At 44.2% G+C, this 15237-nt stretch overlaps 1 protein-coding gene across 1 annotated transcript in view; it reads left to right on the forward strand.

The window, feature by feature from the left end:
* LOC124605231 overlaps positions 1-15237 on the forward strand; it is a 135626-nt gene that overhangs the window by 17816 nt on the left and 102573 nt on the right. The gene's annotated exons all lie outside the window — the stretch shown is intronic.

The following is a 15237-nucleotide window of genomic DNA, read 5'->3' on the forward strand; positions in this document are numbered from 1 at the left end:
CAGGTTGATTTTCATTTTCTAGCTTTTCTAAACGTTTTTGATTCGGTACCACATCGGCGCATTCTAAAGAAAATATATTCTTATGACATATTTAATCGTTTTGTGAATGATTTGAAAATTTCCTCACAGGCATGATAGCACTCTATCCTGGAGAAGAAAGACATCTACGGATACCTAAGTAATATTTAATGTCCTCCTGGGAAGTGTAATAATACCGTTATTACTGTTCGTAGTAAGGGGCCAAGTTCCTTGAGACGCAGAAACTGTTGGGCATTGTCGTGTGAACAATGCGAGTTTCTACGATTAGAGCGCGCATTTGGTTTTAAGAGTTGAATGTAGCGCATAGAGTCGGGAAAGTGAGACAGATGGTCTAGTCTCAAGGAGCATAGGCGGATACGTGAATGGAATAACGTTATATCGAATACTAGTCACTATTTTAGTGAGGTACGCCGGGTGGGCAAAAACATGGAAACTCAAAACACACAACACGTTATTATTCCTAATACGGTACAGGGTGGCGTTCAAAACAACTTCCAGTCGCCTTGGAAAGGATAAGTACAGGTCCTGTATGGTTTTGTGGGGAATCGTATACCATCCTACCCTCAAAATAGTGGCGAGTTGAGGATGGGGATGGATAGCGATCACGCACCCTTCCCTCTAGAATGGACCACGAAGACTTAATAATATTGAGATCTGGTGACTGTGGCAGCCAGGGAGGACGCCACAATTCATCCTCCCTCTCACGAAACCAAACCTGGGCGATGCATACCAGTTTGTTTATAAGCGCGAGTATTGAATTGAAAATATTACTCAGTTAGTATTGAACTACATATACAGAAAATAGTTTAAATCTTTGCAGAGTTGTATAGATTCTTTGAAAACTGACCTCTTTACCACAATACAAGAATCTTTTAACAATTATGTTCTGGATATTATGTCGACAGTGCGGTGAAAATGGTACGAGGTCGACGGTGCCTGTGTGAACTGGAGCCCCATCGTCGTGCAACACAGCACCACCACTGGGGAACAAATATTGTACATGAGATGGACCTGATGAGCCAAAATGGTCACATAATCCTTGGCTATAACGCGACCTCGCCGAGTAACCATGGGTCCATGGAATACCACGATATGGCTGCCCAATTCATTAGATAATAAATTAGAGGCTACCGGGATTTTCTGTGACCTTTCAAAAGCCTTTGACTGTTTGAACCACACCATTGTCTTAAATAAGACTACTGGGCATTAAAATTGCTACACCACGAAGATGACGTGCTACAGACGCGAAATTTAACCGACAGGAAGAAGATGCTGTGATATGCAAATGATTAGCTTTTCAGAGCATTCACACAAGGTTGGCGCCGCTGGCGACACCTACAACGTGCTGCCATGAGGAAAGTTTCCAACCGATTTTCCATACACAAACAGCAGTTGACCGCCGTTGCCTGGTGAAACGTTGTTGTGATATCTCGTGTAAGGAAGAGAAATGCGTACCATCACGTTTCCGACTTTGATAAAGGTCGGATTGGAGCCTATCGCGATTGCGGTTTATCGTATCGCGACATTGCTGCTCGCATTGGTCGCGATCCAATGACTGTTAGCAGAATATGGAATCGATGGGTTCAGGAGGGTAATACGGAACGCCGTGCTAGATCCCAACGGCCTCGTATCACTAGCACTCGAGATGACAGGCATCTTATCCGCATGGCTGTAACGGATCTTGCAGCCACGTCTCGATCCCTGAGTCAACAGATGGGGACGTTTTCAAGACAACAACCATCTTCACGAACAGTTCGACGACATTTGCTGCAGCATGGACTATCAGCTCGGAGACCATGGCTGCGGTTACGCTTGACGCTGCATCACAGACAGGAGCGTCTGCGATGGTGTACTCAACGACGAACCTGGGTGCACGAATGGCAAAACGTCATTTTTTGGATGAATCCAGGTTCTGTTTACAGCATCGTGATGGTCACATCCGTGTTTGGCGACATCGCGGTGAATGCACATGGGAAGCTTGTATTCGTCATCGCCATACTGGCGCATGGTATGGGGTGCCATTGGTTACACGTCTCGGTCACCTTATCTACATCTACATACATATTCCGCAATCCACCATACGGTGCGTGGCAGAGGGTGCCTCGTACCACAAGTAGCATCTTCTCTCTCTGTTCCACACCCAAACAGAACGAGGGAAAAATGAATGCCTATATGCCTCTGTACGAGCCCTAATCTCTCTTATCTTATCTTTGTGGTCTTTCTGCGAAATATAAGTTGGCGGCAGTAAAATTGTCCTGCAGTCAGCCTCAAATGCTGGTTCTCTGAATTTCCTCAGTAGCGATTCACGAAAAGAACGCCTCCTTTCCTCTAGAGACTCCCACCCAAGTTCCTGAAGCATTTCCGTAACACTCGCATGATGATCAAACCTACCAGTAACAAATCAAGCAGCCCGCCTCTGAATTGCTTCTATGTCCTCCCTCAATCCGACGTGATAGGGATCCAAAACGCTAGAGCAGTACTCAAGAATAGGTCATATTAGTGTTCGCATTGACGGCACTTTGAACAGTGGACGTTAGATTTCAGATGTGTTACGACCCGTGGCTTTACTCTTCATTCAATCCCTGCGAAACCCTACATTTCAGCAGGATAATGAACGACCGCATGTTGCATGTCCAGTGCGGTCCTTTCTGGATACAGAAAATGTTCGACTGCTGCCCTGGCCAGCACATTCTCCAGATCTCTCACCAATTGAAAACGTCTGGTCAATGGTGGCCGAACAACTGGCTCATCACAATACGCCAGTCACCACTCTTGATGAACCGTGGTATCGTGTAGAAACTGCATGGGCAGCTGTACCTCTACACGCCATCCAAGCTCTGTTTGACTCAATGCCCAGGCGTATCAAGGCCGTTTCTACGCCCAGATGTGGTTGTTCTGGGTACTGATTTCTCAGGATCTATACACCCAAATTGCGTGAAAATGTAATAACATGTCAGTTCTAGCGTAATATATTTGTCCAATGAATACACGTTTATCATCTGCATTTCTTCTTGGTGTAGCAATTTTAATGGCCAGTAGTGTAGATTATTACGGTGTCACCGGTGGTGCTGCGAAATGGTTTGGGTTTTATCTAAAGGGTGTTGTTGCGAAATACCTGTGCAGTAAGCAGCCAGTCTTCATCTGATTGGGAATTAATTACGTGTGATGTTCCTCAAGGTTTCATCTTGGGTCCATTGCTTTCCCTTGTGTACATTATTGACCTCTTGTCTGTTACATTGCCAGATGCTCAGTTTGTTTTGTTCACAGATGATACAAACCTTGCAATAAGTAGCAAGTCAATTACAGATTTAGAAAGGGGTACTAATCAAATTTTCACTAACACTTATAAGATGGGTTAAGCTAATTCACTGTCATTAAACTTTAAAAGACCCACTGTATGCAGTTCAGAACGTGTAAGAGACTTCCTTCCAACATGAATATAACATATGAAGACATGCAGATCGAGGAGGTTGACAGTGTTAAATTTCTGGGATTACAACTCGATAATAAATTCAGTTGGTAAGGGCATACCACAGAATTACTTAAGCGCCTAAACAAGTCTGTATTTGCAGTGAGAATGAGATCAGATGTAGGAGATATAAATATAAAAAAGTGGCATAGTTTCTTACTTTCATTCTATTATGTCATACGTATTCATATTCTGGGGTAACTCATCAAACCGAGCAAAAGTTTTTAGTGTACAAAAGCTTGTAGTAAGAATCATTTGTGGTGTAAATTCAAGAACATCATGTGGAAACCTGTTCAAGAAACTTTGTACTGTAACCACTGCTTCTCAGTATATATATTCCGTAATGAAATTAATTGCAAGTAATATATCTCTATTTCCAACCAATAGCTCAATACATAGCGTCAATACTAGGAATAAGAACAATCTACATAAAGACCTCAAATCACCTACCTTGGTCCAAAAAGGGGTCCAATATTCAGGTACACACATTTTCAATAAATTGCCATCAACCATTAAAAACTTGGTTTCAGATAAAGCACGGTTAAAACATAATTCGAAAGACTTTTTGATAGGCAACTCCATCTACTCTATAGATGAATATCTCATCAGGGGCTGTTAGGCTAGCTTAAGTAAAAGTGTCTGTTAAATTTCAGTTTTGACAGCACTTTGCCCCAACAGTCAGTATTAGGTATTTTGTGTATGATAAGTTTATTAATAGTGCTTAACAATGTTTCATTCTGACAGCGTATTAATTCTGTAAATATTAGCGGTTCCAGTTTACTGTATGGTATTCACTTATTTTTACAATCTCCTGACAAATGATCGGGGTAGTAAGTATTATATTCAACACGAGAATCATCTCATGCTCAGGTCTTTGGAATGAAAACTGAATCTAATGTAGTCTAATCTCTTCAAATCCTCACCGAACCCCCACCATGTTTCACTATCGGAATGTGAACTCGGCCAGAAATTGGAAACACCGTGAAACAAGATTCATCTGACCAAATGACTTTCTTCCAGTGGTCCACTGTCCATGTTTTATGGCTTTGACACCCTGTTTTCCTGTTACAAGTATTTGCATCACTGATGTGTGGTTCTGGAATTCCAGGTCGCCCTGCTTTTCGCTGCTTCTAGCGCCCCCTTCGTGTTGTTTTGTTGCTGACAAGGTTCAGGAGTGCGACAGTCATTTCTGCGGTGACTTTTCTGTTTGTCGTCCCCATATTTTTCGTCACATTCTTCTTCAGTGATCGCCCGTCACGATCACTCAACACACGCTTTCGTCCGCATTATAACACAGCTGGTAATGTTTTCCTCGTATCGGTATAAATATTCGATACGGTGCCTCTCGAAACATCAAAACGTCGGCTGTCTTGGTTACGAAAGCACCCACCATACGAGGACAAACAATTTACCCACGTTCGACTTCGTTTAGCGTCGACATAATGCACTCGCTACTACACAGAACACTTTTCTGACCACTGCTGACACACATGGAGCGTACTAAGGGCACTGCACAGGTGCCGTTAGTGGGCAAATACGACAGGGAAACCTGCAGGCTTGACTATCATCAGCATTTATATTCAGGGATGTGTTTCTCGGGTGTTTCCATATTTTTGTCCAACCCCCGTAAATGTCGACAGCAGGTAAGAAATGTAAGTATAATAAAACGAAGAATACAGGGCGTCCCAAAAAGAATGACCCGATTTTAAATAGAATTACTTATTAGGAAGAAGGGCTTAACACCATCAAATTGCATATTAAATTACTCAGAAAAGACAGAAGTTTATAAAAAGCCATCACAAATGTTAAGTATGTCCTCCATTGGGTGCATGGACGACATATAGCCGATAGCCGAATTCATCCCAGACTGAGCATAAGGTGTCTTCTGTCACTGAAGCTACAGCACCTGATATTCCGGTTTTTAGTTCATAAGTGTCACGAGGTAAGGGAGGAACGCAAACACATTGTTTAACATATCCCCACAGGAAGAAATCACATGGTGTTAAGCCAGGGGACCTAGGAGGCCAAGAATGTAACGCCTGGTCTCGCAGTCGTGTATGCACTATCCAATGTTGAGGCACGTTGGCATTGAGGAAACTGTGCATGTTGTTGTGCCAGTGTGGTGGAGCCCCATCTTGCTGACAGATGAAATTGTCAGAGTCAAATTGTGGGAATAACCAGATCTGTAGCATTGCAAGATATGATTGTCCTGTTATGGTTTATCCTCAAAAAAGTGGGGTCCATAAACCCTGCTTTGCGAAACAGCACAAAAACATTCACTTTTGGTAAATCACGTTCATGTTTAATTGTTTCATGAGGATTTTCGAGCCCCCCCCCCCCCCCCCCCATATACACACATTATGACGATGAACCTTACCGCTAATATGGAAAGTTTCCTCATTGTTCCATGTCCGCTAGAATAGCATTGCGAAAGTCCACTCGCTTCACTTTGTCAGTATCTTGAAGAGCTTGTACCAGTTTTAATTGGTATGGTTTGAGGGCGAAACGACACCGTAACACACGCCACACTGCCATGCGCGGTAGCGCAAGTTCTCGGCTAGCACAACGCGTAGACTTGTGGTGGCTCCGCTGAAATGCTCGTCGGATTTGTTCCACCGTTTGTTTAGGAACCTGTGGCCGACCAGGACTTTAGCCTTTGCAGAGACACCTTGTGTTTTCAAATTGTTTATACCACTGTCGAATGTTCTTTTGTGATGGTGGTTTAGCATGAAATCGAATATGAAACGCCCGCGGAACTGCGATCACTGATTGAGTACGACTAAATTCAATAACACAATACGCCTTTGTTGTACGGACGCCATATTATGCGAGATTGGCTGCACGCTCCAGGTCAGCGCTCGTAGCGACATCTAGCAGATTTTTTCTGAACCTCTAGGCCATGCCGTTTACATCTAGCGCTGTTTCAGTTACCTAGTGACATTGTCTCAATATTATTACAAGTTAAAATCAGGTCATTCTTTTTGGGACACCCTGTATTAATAAAAGTATATAGTGGAAAATACAGCATCGGCAGTAAAAAGTCGTTAAGGGAAACGTGTTCGGAATTCATTGTCTCAAGTGTTTAAGGTTTACAGCCACGTATGCTTGATACGAAACTGTAATCGGTCTTTACGAGGTTTCGTCTAAACTTACTCTTTTTGCCCTAACCTATGCTCCCGTAGGGACTGTGAAGACAAAATTGGATGGATAGGAGCAGACAGAGAGGTATTTAAACAGGAATTCTTCCTGTACTCCACATTTGAAAATTTGAAAGTGATTCGACCTTCAAACTTATTTTATATCCAAATGGTTCGTCCCTGGACATGGATCCCTTATGAAAACTTTATCTACCGAGTCCCCTCTACAACGCCTAGAAGCCTGGAATATGAATTGGGAGACACCCTTTGTTGTTATAACTATATACAGAACAATGAATAGAAAGAAGGGGAAAAGAAACCCTAATAAAGCTCTACAAATCATTGGCAATACCGCCTGTACTACATTCCAATGCGACATACACAGTAACAGCTATAAATGAACGAAGAATGCAAGATGTGGGAATGAGGTCTTTGAGAAGAGCTGCCGGCCAGGGTGGCCGAGCGGTTCTAGGCGTAGCCGGCCGAAGTGGCCGTGCGGTTAAAGGCGCTGCAGTCTGGAATCGCAAGACCGCTACGGTCGCAGGTTCGAATCCTGCCTCGGGCATGGATGTTTGTGATGTCCTTAGGTTAGTTAGGTTTAACTAGTTCTAAGTTCTAGGGGACTAATGACCTCAGCAGTTGAGTCCCATAGTGCTCAGAGCCATTTGAACCATTTTGGTTCTAGGCGTTACAGTCTGGAACCGCGCGCCGCTACGGTCGCAGGTTCGAATCATGCCTCGGGCATGGATGTGTGTGATGTCATTAGATTAGTTAGGTTTAAGTAGTTCTAAGTTCTAGGGGACTGATGACCTCAGAAGTTAAGTCCCATAGTGTACAGAGCCATTTGAACCATTTGAGAAGAGCTGCTGGCTATAAGGTGTCTGGTATCACAACAGATACACTCTAAGATTAAAAAAACGAAGCACTAAGAACGAGTTATCCGAATGGGATGGAAATTAGTAAATATGATGTACATATACAGACAAACAAATAATTAAAATTTCAGAAAAACTGGATGATTTATAGAGTTATTGGATGCCCTCCTGAGGGCTATCGTGCTCAATTTTTTTCCAATTTGTGTGTTAGATCGTCAAAATCTCGAGCTAGTTGGAGAGTCCTGTCCATAATGCTCCAAACATTCTCAGGTGGGCAGAGATCCGGCGACTTTGCTGGCCAAGGTAGGGTTTGAAAAACATGAAAACAGGGAGTAGAAACTCTCGCCGTATGCCAATGGGCGTTATCTTGCTGAAATGTCAGGATGGCTTGCCACGAAGGGCAACAAAACTGAGCGTAGAATATCGCCGACGTACAGCTGTGCTGTAAGGGTGCCGCGAATGACAAAGGTGTCCCGCTGTGAAATGAAATCGCACCTCAAACCATCGCTCATGGTTGTCTGGCCATAGAGTGGGCTACAGCCTGGTTGGTATCCCACCGCTGTCCAGGGCGTCTCTTCGCTGGTCATCGGAGGTCAGTTGGAAGCGGGACTCATCACTGAAGACAATTCCACTTCATTCAATGAGATTCCAGCCCGAAGACGCGTCTGGAGACGCCCTGGACAGTCGTTCGATATCAACTTGACTGATCTGAGGAGTTATTTCTTTTCATAGCAGGCCACCTTTGGTTGTCATCAACGGCACACTTACATCACAGCGGTACGTCGATGATGTTCCACGCCCCATCTTATTGCCCTTCATGGCAAGCCATCCTGGGCTTACATTTCAGCAAGATAATGCCCACCTGCACACGTCGAGAGCTTCTAATGTTTGTTTTCATAGTTGCCAAATCCTACTGTGACCAGCACTGTGTGATATCCTGAAGGTTAGTTAGGTTTAAGTAGTTCTATATGATGACCTCAGATGTTAAGTCCCAGAGTGCTTAGAGCCATTTGAACCATTTAGTAGACCCTCAGCTGCATAATCAACAATTCGAGCTGTTGTCAACAGGAATGATGATAAGCATCATTTACGCAATATATATTTAAGCTATTATTCAGTGGCCTCGTGCTGTCCATGAAAACTTCTGGGGTTATTATCCGAATCGTGGTGTCATGTTGTTGCAACGTTTCGACAAATTTCCTTATCATCCTATGGCGAATAGTCGGATTAGGTACATGTCCAGTTTGTTCCTTTACAGCAACTGGACCTTCTGCTGAAGACCCAAAACGGGTGGAGCGGCGCCTGGGCGCTGAGTCCCGGAGCTGTCTGTCTTTTCCCTCCGCCGCTTTCACATCAGAATGTCCTTGACATATACTTGCTAAGGATACATCCCATGTGAAATTCGGATCGAGACTGCTGTCCTGGTTGACAAGATTTCTAAAACAAACATGTGGCATTCCATGAACCTCTGTTCTGTCACTGCAGACTTGTTGGTTTAGCCCACGTGAACGCTCCTCACATGTTCTGAACAGTGCTTCGAGACGTATTGCTATGTCTGATCGATGTAATGGACGCCACACTCGCAACTGATGCTGTAGACACCAGGTGCCCATAGCCCTAGATGGTCTTTGACTAACTTGGAACATAGTCTTGATTTTGATTGTTGACGAGAATTTGACTTTTATGTTCTCCATTATCCTGGCAGTCTTGGTTGTGGCCGATCCTGTGGACGGAAGGAGCGACAGGCGCTTGGTTTCTCCTTTTGGGTTCTTTTGTTTCTTCTTCTTGGTAGGCTGGAGAGTCCATATTATTTGCATCTTCGACCAGCAGAAGCTGTAACTCGTCGTATACGGCTCACGCTCTTTGTACCAGGATTATTAGCACAGATTTGCATTGCATTGGATGGTGGCAGCTATTTGCATTTATGTACACATGCATGTGTGTCCTCTTCCTATAGACAGAATGTCCCAGCTTGAAATCGGGGATCTCTACCACTATGTTTAGGATGACTAGGCGTCCGTCCGTTGCCAAATCCTACTGTGACCAGCACTGTGTGATATCCTGAAGGTTAGTTAGGTTTAAGTAGTTCTATATGATGACCTCAGATGTTAAGTCCCAGAGTGCTTAGAGCCATTTGAACCATTTAGTAGACCCTCAGCTGCATAATCAACAATTCGAGCTGTTGTCAACAGGAATGATGATAAGCATCATTTACGCAATATATATTTAAGCTATTATTCAGTGGCCTCGTGCTGTCCATGAAAACTTCTGGGGTTATTATCCGAATCGTGGTGTCATGTTGTTGCAACGTTTCGACAAATTTCCTTATCATCCTATGGCGAATAGTCGGATTAGGTACATGTCCAGTTTGTTCCTTTACAGCAACTGGACCTTCTGCTGAAGACCCAAAACGGGTGGAGCGGCGCCTGGGCGCTGAGTCCCGGAGCTGTCTGTCTTTTCCCTCCGCCGCTTTCACATCAGAATGTCCTTGACATATACTTGCTAAGGATACATCCCATGTGAAATTCGGATCGAGACTGCTGTCCTGGTTGACAAGATTTCTAAAACAAACATGTGGCATTCCATGAACCTCTGTTCTGTCACTGCAGACTTGTTGGTTTAGCCCACGTGAACGCTCCTCACATGTTCTGAACAGTGCTTCGAGACGTATTGCTATGTCTGATCGATGTAATGGACGCCACACTCGCAACTGATGCTGTAGACACCAGGTGCCCATAGCCCTAGATGGTCTTTGACTAACTTGGAACATAGTCTTGATTTTGATTGTTGACGAGAATTTGACTTTTATGTTCTCCATTATCCTGGCAGTCTTGGTTGTGGCCGATCCTGTGGACGGAAGGAGCGACAGGCGCTTGGTTTCTCCTTTTGGGTTCTTTTGTTTCTTCTTCTTGGTAGGCTGGAGAGTCCATATTATTTGCATCTTCGACCAGCAGAAGCTGTAACTCGTCGTATACGGCTCACGCTCTTTGTACCAGGATTATTAGCACAGATTTGCATTGCATTGGATGGTGGCAGCTATTTGCATTTATGTACACATGCATGTGTGTCCTCTTCCTATAGACAGAATGTCCCAGCTTGAAATCGGGGATCTCTACCACTATGTTTAGGATGACTAGGCGTCCGTTTTTTCTATTTCATGATGAACCTGATGTTTTTGTGTATGCTGTTAGGGAGGCACAGGAATTCTTATTGGTTTCCTTCTTCATGCAGCCAAACCAAGAATGTGACGTCCATATGACTGTAAATCCCTTTGGTGTCAAGTGTGTGATTCTGAAAGCTGTTTCCTCAAGTTGTTCCTTATGTAGGTTATCGATGTCTGGTGCTAGAGGAGATCCCATGGTGACAGCGTCTACCTGTTCATAGAACTTTGTCAAACCGGAAGTAGCTGGTGGTGAATGCATGTTGAAACAGTTTCACCATGTCGCTCTCAAAGTGATTCTAGTAATACAGTAGAATCTTCTAGCTGTACCCACGTGAAGAGAAGTGACGTAGGAGTTGACTAATAGATCATTCACTTTCACTGACGTTTTTTTCGACGTAGAGTGGAAAGTTGTGCATGAGAAGTTTTGGTAGCTGTGCTAGGTGTATGTTTATGCCTTACGTTGGCGAATTTTTAATGTTCAGTATCTGACATAGTGGAATTCCCTCTCTGTGTATTTACGGGAAGCCATAAGGCCATGGTGTTACTGGTGGTCTGGGGTAAACCAGTTGGCCATATCTCCGTGTGGCATCATAGCTAGTTGATACTGTCCAGGGGGCAATCATTCAGGTTCAGAGGTTGGTAATGGGAGATCCACAGTCATCCGACAGGGATAGCGACCAGCGCCAGCCAACCAATAGCCATACTAGTGCCATGTCCCTTGAGCTGAGGCACCTCCGGTGCTAAGGATCATGAGGACAAAGCGATCGCCCAACCGCAGTTGTGTCCAGTTCCTACAGAGTGGAAGACGGTTTCTTGGTGAACTGTTGTGTAGCTGTAGTCTAGATCATTCTAGTATCGACACAGTGTAGTCGCAGCATTCTTTACGAAAGACTTGTATCTGGAAATCATCAAGGAGTCATTTTATTGAAGTTAAGTATAACATAATAATTTCCGAGAGCTTGTATTCTCTCATTCCTTTTATTCTGCATCAGTACCATGCACTGTCCCGACAGGTCATGAGTACTTTTGGCAACGAGATCACATGGTCACTTCACCTTGTCTGGACCTGAGTTGTTGAGGAGTGAGATGGTATTCCTTGTCACATTTGGTGCAGAATACTTCTTCACTTGGTTCTATTCTGGATACTGTAATAGCATCTCAGACGTTTGCCAACATTCCACTGACTGTAACAGCATTGTTGCATTGCCTTTGTCAGCTGCTAGGACGAATGTGTCATTATCCTCAAAAAGGGAATGTATAGCTTGCATTCTGCCACTGAGACAGTATGCTTTGGCGTTTTTGCTTTCTCAAGGGCCCTGCTGGTCTCCCTTCTGAACTGTTCAGTGGTATCAGAGGGAAGACCGCACATGGCTTGCTAGAAGCTGCTGCTAATCTCTCACTTAGGTGATATGATCTTGGACCTAGTGGAAAAATCAGACGTTTTTTCCAGCACGGATGTTGTCACCTTATCCAGTTCTTTTCCCGTCAAACTGATGGTAATCCTCGGCTCACTTGTGTCGACATTCTGCAGGCAAGCACCTGGAAGTCGGCGGAACTTGTATTATTTCAGGGTAGCTTTCTGCTTGCAGATTTCCTTCTGTGTGCAGGCCCACTAACAGCCAGGACTGCTAGGATAATGGAGACACACAACATAAAAACCATTTTCCACTCAGCAGTTAAAACCGAGATTATGCTCGTGTCAGTCGAAGATCAACTAGAGCTATGGGCACTTGGCGTCTGCATCATGTGTTGCGAGTGTGGCATGCGGTACATTGGCCAGATGCAGCGACATAACTCACAGCACAGCTCAGAACATGTGGGGGGCGTTCACCTCAGCTGAACCGACAAGTATGCAGTGCACAGCACACCATCAATGAAGGCCACATGTTTGTTTTTGAACAAACAAAGGTGCAGTGCCACACCAACTGGTTCTGGGGTACGTTCATCAAAGAGGCAATGGAAATAAGAGTACACAACGATCTTGTCAACTGGGATAGTAGTTTCCAATTGAGTTCCACATGGATGTGGTGTTTGTAAAAATACATCAGCAACAGAATGAGATTTTCACTCTGCAGCGGAGTGTGCGCTGATATGAAACTTCCTGGCAGATTAAAACTGTGTGCCGGACCGAGACTCGAACTCGGGACCTTTGCCTTTCGCGGGCAAGTGCTCTACCAACCGAGCTACTCAAGCACGACTCACGCCCCGCCCTCACAAAGGTCCCCAGTTCGAGTCTCGGTCCGGCACACAGTTTTAATCTGCCAGGAAGTTTCACATCAGCAACACTCTGACGTGAAAGCAGCAGAGCCAGTGGCTGGAATATCATCTATCCTGGAGGCATGCGACTGGCCGATCCACTGATCCCTCAGCAGAGGGCCTGTGGACGTACATTGCTATCAATAAACGAACTGGACGTGAACTCAACAGTTATCCTGAAGATGACGAGTAAAATTTTGTTTAAAAATTTCATCACTGAAATTTCGTTTAAAAATTTCGTCACTGAAATTTCGTTTAAAAATTTCATCACTGAAATTCGGTGAGAAAGCCTGCATTCCCATAAAGTTGTGTCTTTAATCCATGGTGTAATTCTGGCTTCTTCTCTTTCTTATACCTTTGTGTCACATCGATGCAGGGTCGGCATGGCTAGTAAGTGATTTGGGATAGTTAATTTAAGTGGTGGCCAGATGCTCTTCCTATTGACACTACATAAGCCCCCCCTTCTCCCATCCCAGGACGGACTTGTGTACCTCAGTTGTGTGCATTTAGTGTTATTCCTGTGAAAGTGTGAGAGAGTTTTCTAAACATTTGTGAACTGTGTAACTGAAGTGGTACTGGGGTATCAGCCCAGTATTCACCCAGTGAGGCGTGGGAAACCGCCCAAACAGCACATCCAGGCTGGCCTGCACACAGACCCTCGTCGTTTATCCGCTGGGTGGATTCAATCTGGGCCCCCACACCTCCCCGTTCCGGAAGCGGCGCTTTAATGCGCGTGGCTATCTGGGTATGTTGTGTGATTATTGTGGCTGTTTGGAGATAATTTATACCTAATTTCCAGATTTCATTAACCATGACAGCAACTACCATATTTGCATTTATTTCACCTGGCAAGATTAGAGGCAACAGAGCCTGGCTTATTTTGGAGCAGGCATCTTTAGAGACACTATAGTGTGTACGGTACATGAGGTGTGCACCACAACGTTGTTCTTGATGTAGACACCGGTTCAAAAACCCGTTTGATGCAAGTCTCTACGCTAGTCTGTCCAGGGCAAGCCCTTTTATTTATGCATAATTTCTGTTTTGCATATTTAATGTATCGTTGACAGTTGAAAAGGTTATACGTGTTTTAGAGAGCTCGGTGAATTTTTGCTTTCGAAAAAGATACATCAAAGATTTGCATTAAATTTTGCTTGAAAAATGGAATAAAGTGCAGTATCGCGTTCGAAACATTGACTGTGGCTTTTGGCGAATTTCCTACGACTAAGACAAGAGTTTACGAGTAGGACAAACGTTTCAACGAGGGTCGAGAAGACGAAAACGACGACCGCCCTGGACGCCCGAACACATCAGTTACTGACCAAAATGTGGAAGAAGTAAAGAAAATGCTTCTGGAAAATAGCCAAATCACCATCAGAGAGGTTGCTGGCGACGTCGGCACTTTCTTTGGCTCGTGCCAAGCAATTTTTTCGGATGTTTTGGGCATGAAACGTGAAGCAGCAAAATTACCAAATATAACGTTGCGTAGACCTCTCCCAGGAACTGCTGAATCAAGTCGACAGCAATCCAGAACTTCTAAAGAAGGTTACAACAGGTGACGAAACATGGGTATATGGGTGCGATGCCGAAACCAAGGCCCAGTTGCCCCAATGAAAAATACCTGAAGAGCCAAGACCGAGACAAATTCGACGAATTCGATCATGTGTGAAGGTTCTTCTCATTCTTCCGTCCGATTGCAACGGGAAAGTGCATCATGAGTTCCTGCCTTTTGGTCGTACGGTCAATAAGGAATTCTACCTGGAAGTTATGCGCCATCTGCCTGAAGCCGTCTGACGAAAACGACCATAATTGTGGCGAAACCACTCATGGAAACTGAATCTCGTTAATTAATGCTTCTGCTCACACCTCATTGCTTATCTGTGATTTTCTGACAAACAAAACAGTTATGATGCCTCAGCGACCATATTCACTGGGCATGGCCCCTTCTGACTTCTATTCATTCCCAAGACTTAAGAGAACCATGAAAGGACATAGTTTTGCCATCATTGATGAAATGATAACAGAATTGCTGAAAGAGATGAACATCGTGATGAAAAGTGAGTTCCAGTTGTGCTTCCAAGATTGGAAAAAGCACTGACACTAGTGTATTATATCTGAGGGGCATTGCTGTGAAGGAGACAAAGTTGATGTTGAATAAATAAAGATTCTTTAAGAAAAACAAAATTTGCTGTTACTTTCTGATTACACCTCATACATAGTTAAGACACAATACACACATTCGTGAAGAAAATGTGCCAGTCTATCAGATAAAAGTGAACCTTTCCAACTAGGCAGCTGAAC

Source organism: Schistocerca americana, chromosome 3, assembly GCF_021461395.2.
Source record: "Schistocerca americana isolate TAMUIC-IGC-003095 chromosome 3, iqSchAmer2.1, whole genome shotgun sequence".
In the NCBI taxonomy this organism is placed as follows: Eukaryota; Metazoa; Arthropoda; class Insecta; order Orthoptera; family Acrididae; genus Schistocerca; species Schistocerca americana.